This window comes from Ambystoma mexicanum, chromosome 7q, assembly GCF_040938575.1.
Source record: "Ambystoma mexicanum isolate Mex_15411 chromosome 7q, UKY_AmexF1_1, whole genome shotgun sequence".
Taxonomy (NCBI): domain Eukaryota; kingdom Metazoa; phylum Chordata; class Amphibia; order Caudata; family Ambystomatidae; genus Ambystoma; species Ambystoma mexicanum.
This window is the reverse complement of record NC_090941.1, coordinates 1,001,818,479-1,001,830,438: the sequence shown is the minus strand read 5'-3', so window position 1 is coordinate 1,001,830,438 and position 11,960 is coordinate 1,001,818,479. Positions and strand designations below refer to the sequence as shown.

The following is an 11,960-nucleotide window of genomic DNA, read 5'->3' as shown; positions in this document are numbered from 1 at the left end:
CTTTAAAGTTTGAAGTGTGCTGTAAAAAGGTTTGTTCTCCTGGTTACATTGTCAGTTTGAAAGAGTCTTAGTTCCTGGGAATGATGCTGTGAATTAGTATTTCCTGCTCCTGCACAGGATTGTAGGTCGGCCCGTTCCGAATGGTTTTGAGAGGTGGAAAGCTAGTTCAGGAGTCCTGAAAGTTGCATATAAAGTGTAATTATGAAGGAAACCTCACTTTAACCCAAAAAAGGGCTCTTCGGTTAAAGGTCTGAAGACCTTTAACTGACTCTGTTTGTCAGTACCTTTTACCATATATACATACCTTATATACATAGACCATTGAGTTTGCTGGGGTATTAACAATATTGATGAGAGCTGACAGCTATTCATCTGCTGCAACCGCTACATGAACTATCCCTGCTGGCTTCAAAAATACTCCAATGATCAGCACCCATTTTTGAGGCTGGCTTTGTTATGTCAGTTATGTCTCCGAAGCACCATTTCCTGATGACCTCCTGGGGGGGTTTCAGTGCCCTGGGGGAGAGTGTTACCATTCCTGATGGAGAATCAAAGGGGTATCATCCTGGCTATTGTTTCATGTAGCAGCTGTGGAGAATGTCAGCCTAGACATCAATCCACATCTTCCCTGTCATGGTTAGGTCCTGCTCCCATGACAATGGTGTGAGATCAAATTGTTGTTGCTTTATAATTGCGTGTCCTTAGCCGTCATCATGCAACAACCCTAGATTGCTCATATTTAAAGATTCTCCTTCCACCAGACTGTTGAAGGCACACAAATAGCAGAATGTAGTTCAGAGGTACACATAGTTAAATTGCTGCCTCGGCCTGCAGCAACAGTCAGGAATGCACATTTGATCTATCAACCTGCATTGTGCAATAGCAGAGCTGTGGCTGAGGACATCTGTGGGCCAGCTCAGCAAAGGCACGGGTTTTGTCATGTGGCATTTATGAAAGGGGGGACTGATTAGCAGACCTACCTTTCGGAAACAGAATGTCCTGCATCGTTTTATTACAGTAAAAATCAAAGAAACCACGACTGTCACTCATTCACAGATGGCAATCCATCACATATGCCATTTGCCTGCAAATCACTGGACCGTCAGTCAGGGCTGATGTAAGGCCGAAGGAGCAGGGCTCAAGTCGAGGGAACACGCAGATCGACGGCATCTGCTCACTTTTTTCAGAGGGTGGACGCTATCCCCTCTGTGTGCTTTAAGTAAATTAAAAAAATAAGAAGAAAATGCTCTGCTCCCACATGAATTTCCCTGTGTGAGGATTTGGCTTGGAGGCATGAACTTTAGCCACGAAAATCGTAGAAAGTTATGGTAAAAGTACTTTCTGCTATAATGGACATGCTTTATTCTACACCCTAAGCCATTAAAATTGTGCAGCTTTTTTACTTAGCCGGCAAAGTTTTAAGAAAATTGCTTCTTTTGTCAAATGCTTATTTGTCATGTGTGCTTTCTGGAATTGGGATAGACATTCAAAATATGCATAATTTTATCAATTTACATTCACTCTCTGTGACATCACTTCCCACTGCATGCGTCAGAGTCCCCCACATTTTTTAGGACTCAAGCCCTGCATATAACAGGCCCTATACATCCTTTGTGGTGCAGTACACCCACCCTACAGCTATTGGGACCGATGTTCAGTGCATTTTATGCACTGATCTAAGTAATATTGGGGGGCCCTCTCGACATCTTTCCGGGATTCCATCTGTTAAGTGTTGCCCCCTCTCTGCAGGCAGACCCAATGGGGGATTCCTAATGGAATTTATGGAGTCAATCTCTTAAAAATGATGGACATTCACGCATGAGCAGAACATATCAAACCAATAACAGTTGCAAGAACCACAAAACCAATGGATTTGTTTAACTATTCACTAACCTGTATTTAGTATTCATACTTGTGAAAATTGAACCCCCCTGAATTTCGTAATACAGGGCCTATGTGCATGCACTTTAGAGTTGTAGTATACACAGAGAAACCTCTGGCGTATGAACTTAATACCCAGAGTTGTTACAGTTATTGCTAAAATTTGTCTCTGATAAATATTTTATTTTTATTTTTCTCATTCAATCCTTTGTTGTAAGGAAACTTGGCCTAGATTTTATTTTAGATACCAAGCCTTCCAATTTTAATCAAAAACATTTTTGCATTAATCCTTCCCTTCGACCTGACTCAACTCAGGGGTGCTTGCCTTTTAATATTCTTTCACTCTAACTCCTTTTCACTCCACCACTGGGTTTCTGTTCACCGGCATCATTGCCCTTTCTAAGTCTGGTTTTTCACCATTTTTCCTAAACAATAGGAATATGCAACAAGGTTCTTTACCTCCTTTAGTATACTTACATTTCATGTTTGGTACATTAAAACTTCTATTTGTGCATATATTTTCTTTTTATGCAATTTGCAGTGTGCCAATATCACATTAATAATCATTTACCAAAATGTAATGGCTGTTGTGGCATTTATTTTCTTGAATCATGCACAAATATGATGCTGCTCGGGGAAGGAGTAGATACATTTGCCCCGACCAAAAAGGTATCTCACTAAGTCAACAAATGTTTAAGGTGAAGAGCACCATTTCCTAAGCAGCGTTTGTGGGTTTGTTTGTGTTATTTAGTATTTGTAGTGCCCAGCTGCTTCCCAAAAGGGCACCTCAACTCCTTTAGTGTTTAGGCCCTCTCTGCCGGTTGCACGCCAAAGAGCTGCTTGTAATACAGATTTTCAACACTAACATTATAGAAAGTCATGATTCTAGTAATAAGACACAGAGGCGAAGGATAATGCATATCTTCATTCTTTACTCCTCGAGCAGCATAGTAATAACTATAACGTGACAACCAAACCAAAGAGAAAAAACTACAAAGTCCATGAAATTTGAGTCTTTTGGTAGTCTCTGAATTATTGGCATACACTGACACGTGACTCCCAACGACCAATCTGTTCCACCTTCATGTCCTTATCATCTATATACCCTTTCACTTTGTTTCAATTCCTCCTTTTTCCTTCGCTACTTCACGACTCTAACTTTTGCGCCCCAACCGGTTGACGCCAACTTCGAGCTCTGCTTCTTCTCACCTTTCAAGAATCTGCTGGATTATTCTCTGAATCCACACCTACAATACAAATAATGTTTTAAGAAGTGACCTCCACAGAGTGGGCAATCATGTCAAAAATCAACACAATACAGTATATCACATAATAAACAGTACACATCATTATGACTGGATTGACAATTACAAGGGTGCAATCATCCTTTGCCTCAATATCTTTAAAAGAATGATTACTTTCTATAACGTTAGAGTTGAAAATCTGAATTCTATGTCAAGTCTGAAGGCTCGGATTATGCTTGTTCAAAGTTTACTGACCACCAGCATCGAAATCTGTACAATCGAATAGTAGTCAGAAGGACTATTATATTGTATTGGTTTTGTTAACAGATCCCTCAAAATCTTGCTCCATTTTATAAAATTCTTTTAAGCAATTTTGGTACAAAACATAAGCCATAAAGTGCTTATTATTTTATTTGGGTTCCAAGGCATAGCACTGGAGAGCTTTGCCTGGTGAAGAGAGAAGGAAGTTGGGAAGTCGAAATAGTTCATCTCCATTTCGATTCTTCTCTTTTAAAGTTGTAGTATTCGATGGCAAACTGTAATTGAAGTTCTTTTTTTGTAAAACGTTCTTAGTAACCAAATACAAATAAAAAAATAAAAAATAGGTTAAAGCAAAAAAAAATAAAAAAAATCTGTTCAATTGGTCTAAAAAGCTTTATAAAGTGTACTCATTCGGCCAGTCAGCTGCTTTCAAAATATCTTCCAGACGAGCATCTACGTTGTTTGCGTTAGAGGCCATCCCGTCCTCACTGAGTGTGCACCGTAGATTTCCACATCAATATCCACTTGCTGCATACACCATCTCACCCATCTCACCAAGGTAGCCGGTGGTAGCGCCACATAAGGTTTACGCAACGCTATGGGCAGTTGATACTCACCTGTGGGTCTAAGGTCTTCTGTCATGGCCTCGTGAGCAGCCAGACATCTGACCAGACAAAGCTTTGCTGATCCAGGAAAGATGCATAGGACACTGCCCTTAAATCTGTCTTTGTCCTCTTCGACATAGAGAATGTAACCCCTATTGGTGTCACTGTTTTTCTAGTAATCTGTAATGCTCTCACGTCTGAAACTCTTTTGCAGGATACTAGACATAGCAGTATTTTAACATTGCCCAAAAGGGCTTTTCTGGAAAGTTCTGCATTGTCTGGCCAATCTCTAAAAAGCAGTAACACCTTGTTCATATCCCATAGCCATGTGTACATAGGTGTAGCAGGCTTTAAAATCTTTATGCCCCTCAGCAGCCTACATACTAAGAGATGTTCTCCTAAAAGAAGGCCCTCGGCCTGCGGGTTCTCTGCTGATATCACAGAGCACAGCATATTAATTATCCTATTGGCCTTGCCTTGCACCGCCAGCTGCGACAGGAAATTCACTATGTGAACCACATCTGTTCCAGTGGGATGAACATTCTTCTCCAGACACCAATCTGCCCAGCCACTTTGCCCAATCTGATCTGTAAGCTTTCAAGATAGTTGGATCTATTGTTTCTCCGTTCTGTTTCATTTCCTCTGCTAGCCATCCCTGTCAGTGGGCCCACCACATCTAACATCTTATCCTGGCACGATCTCCATGCTCTGTCCAGGCACTTTTTGACAACTTTGGTGTATCGCCCCAGAAGCTTGAGCATCCTCTATTCAATCTTGGGAGTGTCTGCTACCCCCTCTGAAAGATGTAGCCAGGAACATACCACTCTTAGTTTATTCTTGGCCTCTTTGGACAGTGGCGTTCAAAGTCTCTTTTATAAGTAAGCCGCAATCTTTGCTGGAGGTTCCCACTTTGTGGATCTGGGGTAAATAAGCGAGTCCGGATCAAACTAATCCCAGTCTACCTCCTGTACTTTCGCCCTCTTCCTTTTCTTGGAAGTCTTGCCCTCTTGGGCCTCACTTGAGGATGATATTGTTGCCAGTGCATCCTCACTTGACGATTCGTTCCAGCTCTGGTTCTCTTGCTTCTCTGAGCTGGTTGAAGTGGCCTTGTGCCACTTGCTTTCTCTTTCCGTGGACTTTGCTGCTTTCCTTTTGCCATCTCGTTCTTTGCGTGACGAGCCCATGCGGGTCGGGGGGCTTCTGGCTACTGTGAACACGTTATGCCTTCTTTCTTCCCCCTTTGATTTTCCTAGCATCTCTTGAGCTTCCGTTGAGCTCTTCCATTCCCTGAGAGAATGCTAGCCAGTCATCCATCAGGCTCATATGCTTAGCTCTGTGCTCTAGACCTGCACACAAAGCTTTTTGGATTATGTGACCTATGCTGGGATGGAGCTTGTTGTGACGCCCTCCACACTGGAGCAGCTCATTGTAAGCTCTCAAATAACTACTGAGCCTATGAATGTATAATACACAGGAATACCTGGGCTTGCCCCGTCACACTAATGAAACTTGCAGTATCAGTACAGTGGGTCAGGGATATCAGCTGATAGCCCAGCTTGACAGTTTTCCTTGGGACTGAGCCTGTCACTTAGCAGTATTTCAGGTTTCCTTGGGACGGCGCCTGTTATTATAACTCGCGTTCTTCTGGTGCTCGCATTCACTCAATCTTTTTGTTGTCTAAAATGCCTTGTTAGGTTGCCAGCAGTGGATGGCATGCATCACTTTAAATGGCGATCGTCTCTGCTTTTGCCACTGGCATTAACAGAGGCTTCTCACTCTCCATATCATTCCGGTCAAATTTGCTTGTCTCGTTCAATTTATCTATCCTGCGGAAGTGCTAGGTAGCAGCACCGGAACTGGCGGCCCTGTCACGCTCAGACGTAGCCTCTACGGGACAGTGCCCCCTAAGATATTTTGGTTTGTTTGCAGACGATGGAGTGTGTCAGCCCAATGGCGCACTGCCTCACCTAATCCCTGCAGAAACGTTCTGCCTTCCCCATGCAAAATGCCTGAATAAAGACACGTGCACAAGTACTTTTTAACTTAATAATCACCTCTTAATACACACACACTGAAATATAAGAAGTAATACAAATGTGACTATCTGCTGCCCAAAGAGCAAAGAAAGAGGAGAAAGTGAAGGAGATAGAGATAAAGACATGAGAAGGTGGAACAGATTGGTCGTTGGTAGTCACGTGTCAGTGCACACCAATCTGTCAGAGACTACAAAAAGACTCAAATTTCATGGGATTTGTAGTTTTTTTCGTTTGGTTTGGCTATTACGTTATGGTTATTACTATGCTGTTCGAGAAGTAAAGAATGGAGTTAAGCACAATCCGAGGCTCTGGTCTTAACATAAAATTGCCTTATTGTAGCACAAGCCCTGCTCTTCAGCTGTTTGCTGGCTTTCCGTTGCCATTGCTGCATCACGTTGCCCAGGATACATTGGATTGCCCGGACCCCTACCTTGCTTGAACCTGAGCATGCATTTTGCTGCTAGAACAACAGTGCCAAGCCACGCCCTCAGGTTCATTCAGGAAGTGTCCCCTGTATTCCCATTTCCTATTGTCTCTGGCAAACGTAGCTCAGCTCCACTTGTTCTATTTTAGAGATCTTTGCTATGCAATGGGCCAGGAAAGGACACAGAAACAATATACAACTTAACATAAAGAGGCAATACCACAGTGTAGTGGCTTTTTACACGAAGTTCAGTGTGTGTTCCTTTAGTGTCTACCAGGATACTTCATTGTAAAACAGTGGGAATGAAATGTAGATTGTTTCGCAGAAGGTTGTGGGACGCCAAGGATGGTGTGGGTTCAAGCTACAGGGTGGCGCCAAAGTGCTCTGTGACCAGAGACACTTTTATGGGAGGGAAAAAGGGGCTCTTGCCCCAGGCCCACAGCTAGGCGGGAGGCCTCCACAATGCTTCCAAAGAATTCAGTTCCCATATTTGACCAAACTTAAATAGCACACGTCGCCATATTTGATGGCATGCTGCTGAGGCTCAAAAACAATTGCCTGTCTGTTGATGTCAAGTACATTCTACTCTGATCAATTCACCCTGTAATGTTTTCTGTGTTCACTGTCCTGTACATAGTGTTGTGTTCACTAGGACACAACTCTTGTACATTCTCACCTTTCTATGGGAATTATATGGACTGTGTGCAATACCCAATGTTGAAATGCATACTGATAAAAGTAATGCTGGTTGGTTCAGAAGTTAGCTCAGAGTGTTAAAGCACTAATTGCAGAGATATGTGTTCAAATGCAAGATTACAATACAAAATTCCATACAAGTCAACTCAGCCTTTCCTATGTTTGAAGTTAATAAACATGAATGTATATGTACTTCATTTTGTAGCACAACGGGTGCTATTATCAGCAATGTACCTGCACCAGATAGTCCAGATAGTGGTTGTTATAAAATACTAACGAAGGATCAGTATGGTGAAGGCATCGAAACTGGTTTGTTCAGATGGAGGCTTGTTAAACCGAGGCAGCCACCTCCAAGAAGTATAAAGTGTTAGTCAAAGAGGTGATTAGGTATTCAAATCCAAGACTGTAGAACCAACGCATACATGCTTGTATCCTAACTCAGCCAGCAGACGATAAAGTGAGGCTGGTCAAATCATCACATATCATTGACATTACTGTGCTGTCTACGTTGAAAAGGTTTTTCTTCTAACATTCTGGTGGCATTGTTTAGTCTATTACCTGAGCAGTCTTTTTATGTTGGACATTTCAGTGGAAGGGGTCCTAGACAGAATAGAGTAGACCAGCGGTATTCAAACTGTGGGGCGCACCCCGCCGCATCCCAAGGGCGCCGTGGGAACCCAGCAAGAAATGTCAATTTTAAAAAAAAGTTTTTTTTAGATTGGAAGAAATGGGCAGGGGCAGCTCCCATGGTTAGGTTGAAGCATGAAACTGTCTCTGGCACCAATCAAAAAGTGGCCCAAAGTTGTAAATGGATATTCACTCCTTTAGTCACAGACTGTTAGAATAGTACCAAAGGGGGTGCTTTGTGTTAAAATGTAAGTAAATTGTGATATTTAAAGAATATTTATTCAGCAACAATGGTCAAAATGACTAACTGCACATGTCCACATTGGCCAAAAAGGTGGCCCATTTTGACTGGCCCACACTAGAATTTTGCATTTTTGGTACAGGCATTGCCCTATTGCCCTATAGGCCAGTCCGAGCCTGGCGGCTTATCCATAATGGGGAGGGGGCGCCCAACCAGCGGCCCCCTCACTCATAATGGAGGCGCTAAGGAGCCAGTCCAGTGAAACAATGAGCACTCCCTCAGCTGATTTTTCCAGCTGATGGAGTGCTCTTGGGCTGGCTGAACTGTCAAAGGGAAACACTATTTCCCTTTGACAGTTCAGTTTAGTTCCCAGCCGCACATGCTCACTGAGCCATGCAAGTGCTGCAGCGTTTTGCTTCGCCAGCATTGCATAGCTCATTGGAAATGCTGTCTGGGCCACTGCATGTATGTGTGTGCGAGGGGGAGCTCCTGCCCCTCCTCATACATACGGACAGAGCAGCATGGAGCTGGGCGTTTCTGCACCCACACGCAGGCCAATGCAGAAGGTACGTTTATGTTCATTTTTTTTTTATTTAAACATGTGTATGGATGTGTGTATGCTTGTGTTATGAGTGAGTGTATGGTGATGGATGCTCGTGTGAATGATGAGGTGATTGCTGTATGAATCAGTGTGTGCGTGCGTGTGCGTGCGTGCGTGTGCGTGTTAGTTTGTTTTGGTCAGTTGAGCTGATTTTGGCAAGTTGTGGATAGAGGGGGGAAGGAGAGTTGTACAACCAAGGATTTTAAAAATGCCTAAATGCCTTTGTTGCACAATCTCCCTACCCACCTGCCAAAATCAGCTCTCCTTCTGAGGCACTGTGGAGCCCAGAAGACAGGGATGGTATTATTTTACTGGATTTCTATCTTAGATGTCCAGTCAAAAATACAATAATTTCCCCCTTGGAACCCCAGAGCCTTGCATACACACATAATCATGTTGATTGTGTTAGGCCCAGTGGGGCCCAGGGGACAGGGATACTATCTTTTTACTGGACATCTGTCATAGATGTCCAGTAAAATATGTCATGCCTGCCCCCTGCGTACCCCAGCACCAATTGCAAACTGATTGGCTATTTACCCTTTTTTTTTAAGTATGCTCTATAATGCAACATTTTAACTCATTATTTTTAAAAAAATCACGGGGGCGGGGGGCCCAAACCTCCCTTGATTAGTTCGGGCTCCCTCACTGCGCTCGGTCGCTATGGCATTTTTGGGGGAAATAGTTATGCCCCTCCACTTAAAAAATTCACCAGCCGCCACTGCCCCTCGGACTGTGTTGGGAACAGGATGGGGGAGCCCAGGGACTATGGTGGGAGCAGGATTGGGCGGGAACCATGGGATAGTGGTGGGAGCAGGTTGGGGAGCCCAGGCACTATACTGGAAGTAGGGTGTGGTGACGGCACGCAATACATACTGTCCATTTGGCATTTTGGGGTGGCTCAGCCTACCCAAATTTTGCTCAGGGGGGGGCCAGGCCAAAAAAGTTTGAAGACCATTGGAGTAGACTCTCTGCAAGCATATTTTAAGATCTGCTCATGCTCATTTGAAACAAAAAATGGTTTGCTTTTTTGTATAACTCAAAGTGTTTGTGCATGTGTGACAAATCAACTTCCAGAGCACAAGTGGTACAGAGATGAATATTGGTTTCTAAAACTTCAATCAGCTCTACACCTCTAGTACACCTGAAGGGATCCGAACAGATTGGAAACACAAGCAAATTATAAGCCTCCTTGTCCAATTTTGGTAACAAGGGCGGAACGGCAGGCTCATCTCCCTGAAGGGAAAGGATGGTTGGTTAGTTGCAACACAGAGAAAATACAATTATTACCCAATGATAAAGGGGGCTGTCCAGTCAAGGTGGTATAAACATATCTACTTTATTATTATCACAACTTACAGTTGCAGCACACTACAAAATACAAACCACCCTGTAAGTGAATGCAGAGGACAGACAGTTTCAAAGAAGGAAATGGGATGCACTCTGGATACTGACCGGAGGGTAGTCGATATATATTAATTAATCGCAATAGTTCAAGGATACTTGGTTTCAACACAAAGGGAGCAAAGAGTCGTAAAATGTCACTAGGGGCCATCTGGAAAGGACCAGGGGGACAGAACCACAATGTATCTTGTGCTGTAGGAGTTCTTGGTGCTTGTCGGGGTCAATTCGGTTTCACTGCGCTTTGCAGATTCTGTGACAGAGTTCAAGATGGGAGACAGCTGCGAGTATCTGGCGGCAGACATTCTGGTGAGCAAAGCTGGATGGACGGCTGCATGTTGGCCTACACAGCGGCTCAGGGTCTGGAATCTTCTCAGTGTTGGTTGGCGGTTCTGAGGCACTGGCTGAGGCGTCTCAATTGGCTTCAGCAATTGCAGCATAATAACAGTCAGCAGTGAAGTCGGTTGCAGCTCGAGGGGCTCGACTGGCTCAGAAAGCCCCTTTAAGGCAGACGTTGTTAGATGTTTTTCGATTCACACCTCCTAGTTTCATCACTGGGCTTGTGTTGTCCTTTAAGGTGGACGGCCCAAAGGTGAGGAGAGAGTTGCAGGCAGCTGCCTTGTCCTTGGTTTGGTTCAGAGACTCTGTGACACTTCCCACCTAGTAATCTTGCTGCAGAGCCCAGCAGGGCATGCTGTGTGCTGGCTGGGTACTAGGTTTGGAGCTCCTAGAGGGTCCTCTGGATTTAGTATCTTCCTCTGTTCCCTGGCCAAAGTTTAGGGGAGGGCTCTTGCTTCCATCCTGGAGGTCCTGACCTTCCTTCTCTTGTGGAAGATGTAAGCCTGACTGTACCTTCAGCCAGGGTGCAATGATGAGTTCTGCCTTCTGCACCTGCTGAAGCCTTCAGATGATTTGCCAAAAGAGGTGCTCAGTACTCTTTTGAAGCCAAATGGGCCACAGCGAGTGGTGTAGGCTAAGCCTACCTTAATGAACCACTCCTGTATGTGTGAAGTCATAACCAGAGTGCTTTGCAATAGAAAAGGTAAAGGGGTAAAAACATGTACTAATAGGTCCAACCCATCCTCCTGTCTGATGTGGATCAAAGTGTCTCTCTGGTTAATGGAGCTCTCTGTGGTTCCTCATTAAAGCAGCAGGTGTTCTTTGACGCTGCAGCGAGACCAGACTTTCTGTCTCCATCAAACCACATACTTCTACCTTCTGAATGGGGTCTCCATGTGGGAACAACTACTGTAAACATGCAGTCCCAGACAAGACATTTCCCTGCCAATCGATACTGAAATCAGGAGCTGGCATCAGGTTGACACAGTGCATATGAAAGGGTGTTGGGGGTTTCCTGTCTCCTTTGTTAGCCTCTTCAGCCAGTCTCCATGTGGGCCTGTTTGAATTAAACTCTGATTAGCATGTGAATGCTGCCACCGGCTACTTGGCTCAACAAAAGAACAGGGCAGATCCATGGAGCCTTTGTTAGTTAATTAGACTGGCCATGACAGGAGGAAGGTTTGTCCCTCCCCCTTCTCAGATGACATGGTGTATTCCTTGCTGTCATAACACAGGTCAATGTGTATGTTGTGTGGTGAGCATAAAAAAATGTGTGCGTATTAGCCCCAAACATTTTACAGAGGCTGATCTACCATCATTCAATTTAATTTAAAATTTAAAAAAAACGCAGGCGAGCGCACACCCACATGTGGATGGTTGAATTCCTCACATGCCCCCCAGCCTCAACATGTGAACCACCACCCTACCGAGGGTCTGGTTTGTCATCAAGGTGAAAGTACCAGCTGAGGCCATCTGCATTTCCATGTCGAGAGCCTGACTGGTGCTGGATGTCCATATCTAATCCCTGTAGGGATATGTCCCAACAAAAAAGCTTAGGGTTCCCCCTTGCATGGCCATTAACCATCGAAGAGGCTGGTGAGCTGTCT

At 44.2% G+C, this 11,960-nt stretch overlaps 1 long non-coding RNA gene across 1 annotated transcript; it reads right to left on the bottom strand.

Moving 5' to 3' along the window:
• Positions 1-2,793: 2,793 nt before the first annotated feature.
• LOC138527872 (uncharacterized) lies at positions 2,794-6,108 on the bottom strand. Its single transcript, XR_011284076.1, has 2 exons — positions 6,046-6,108; positions 2,794-3,128 (listed from the first exon to the last, which is right to left on the bottom strand). It is a non-coding gene; the product is annotated as an uncharacterized lncRNA (long non-coding RNA).
• Positions 6,109-11,960: the final 5,852 nt, after the last annotated feature.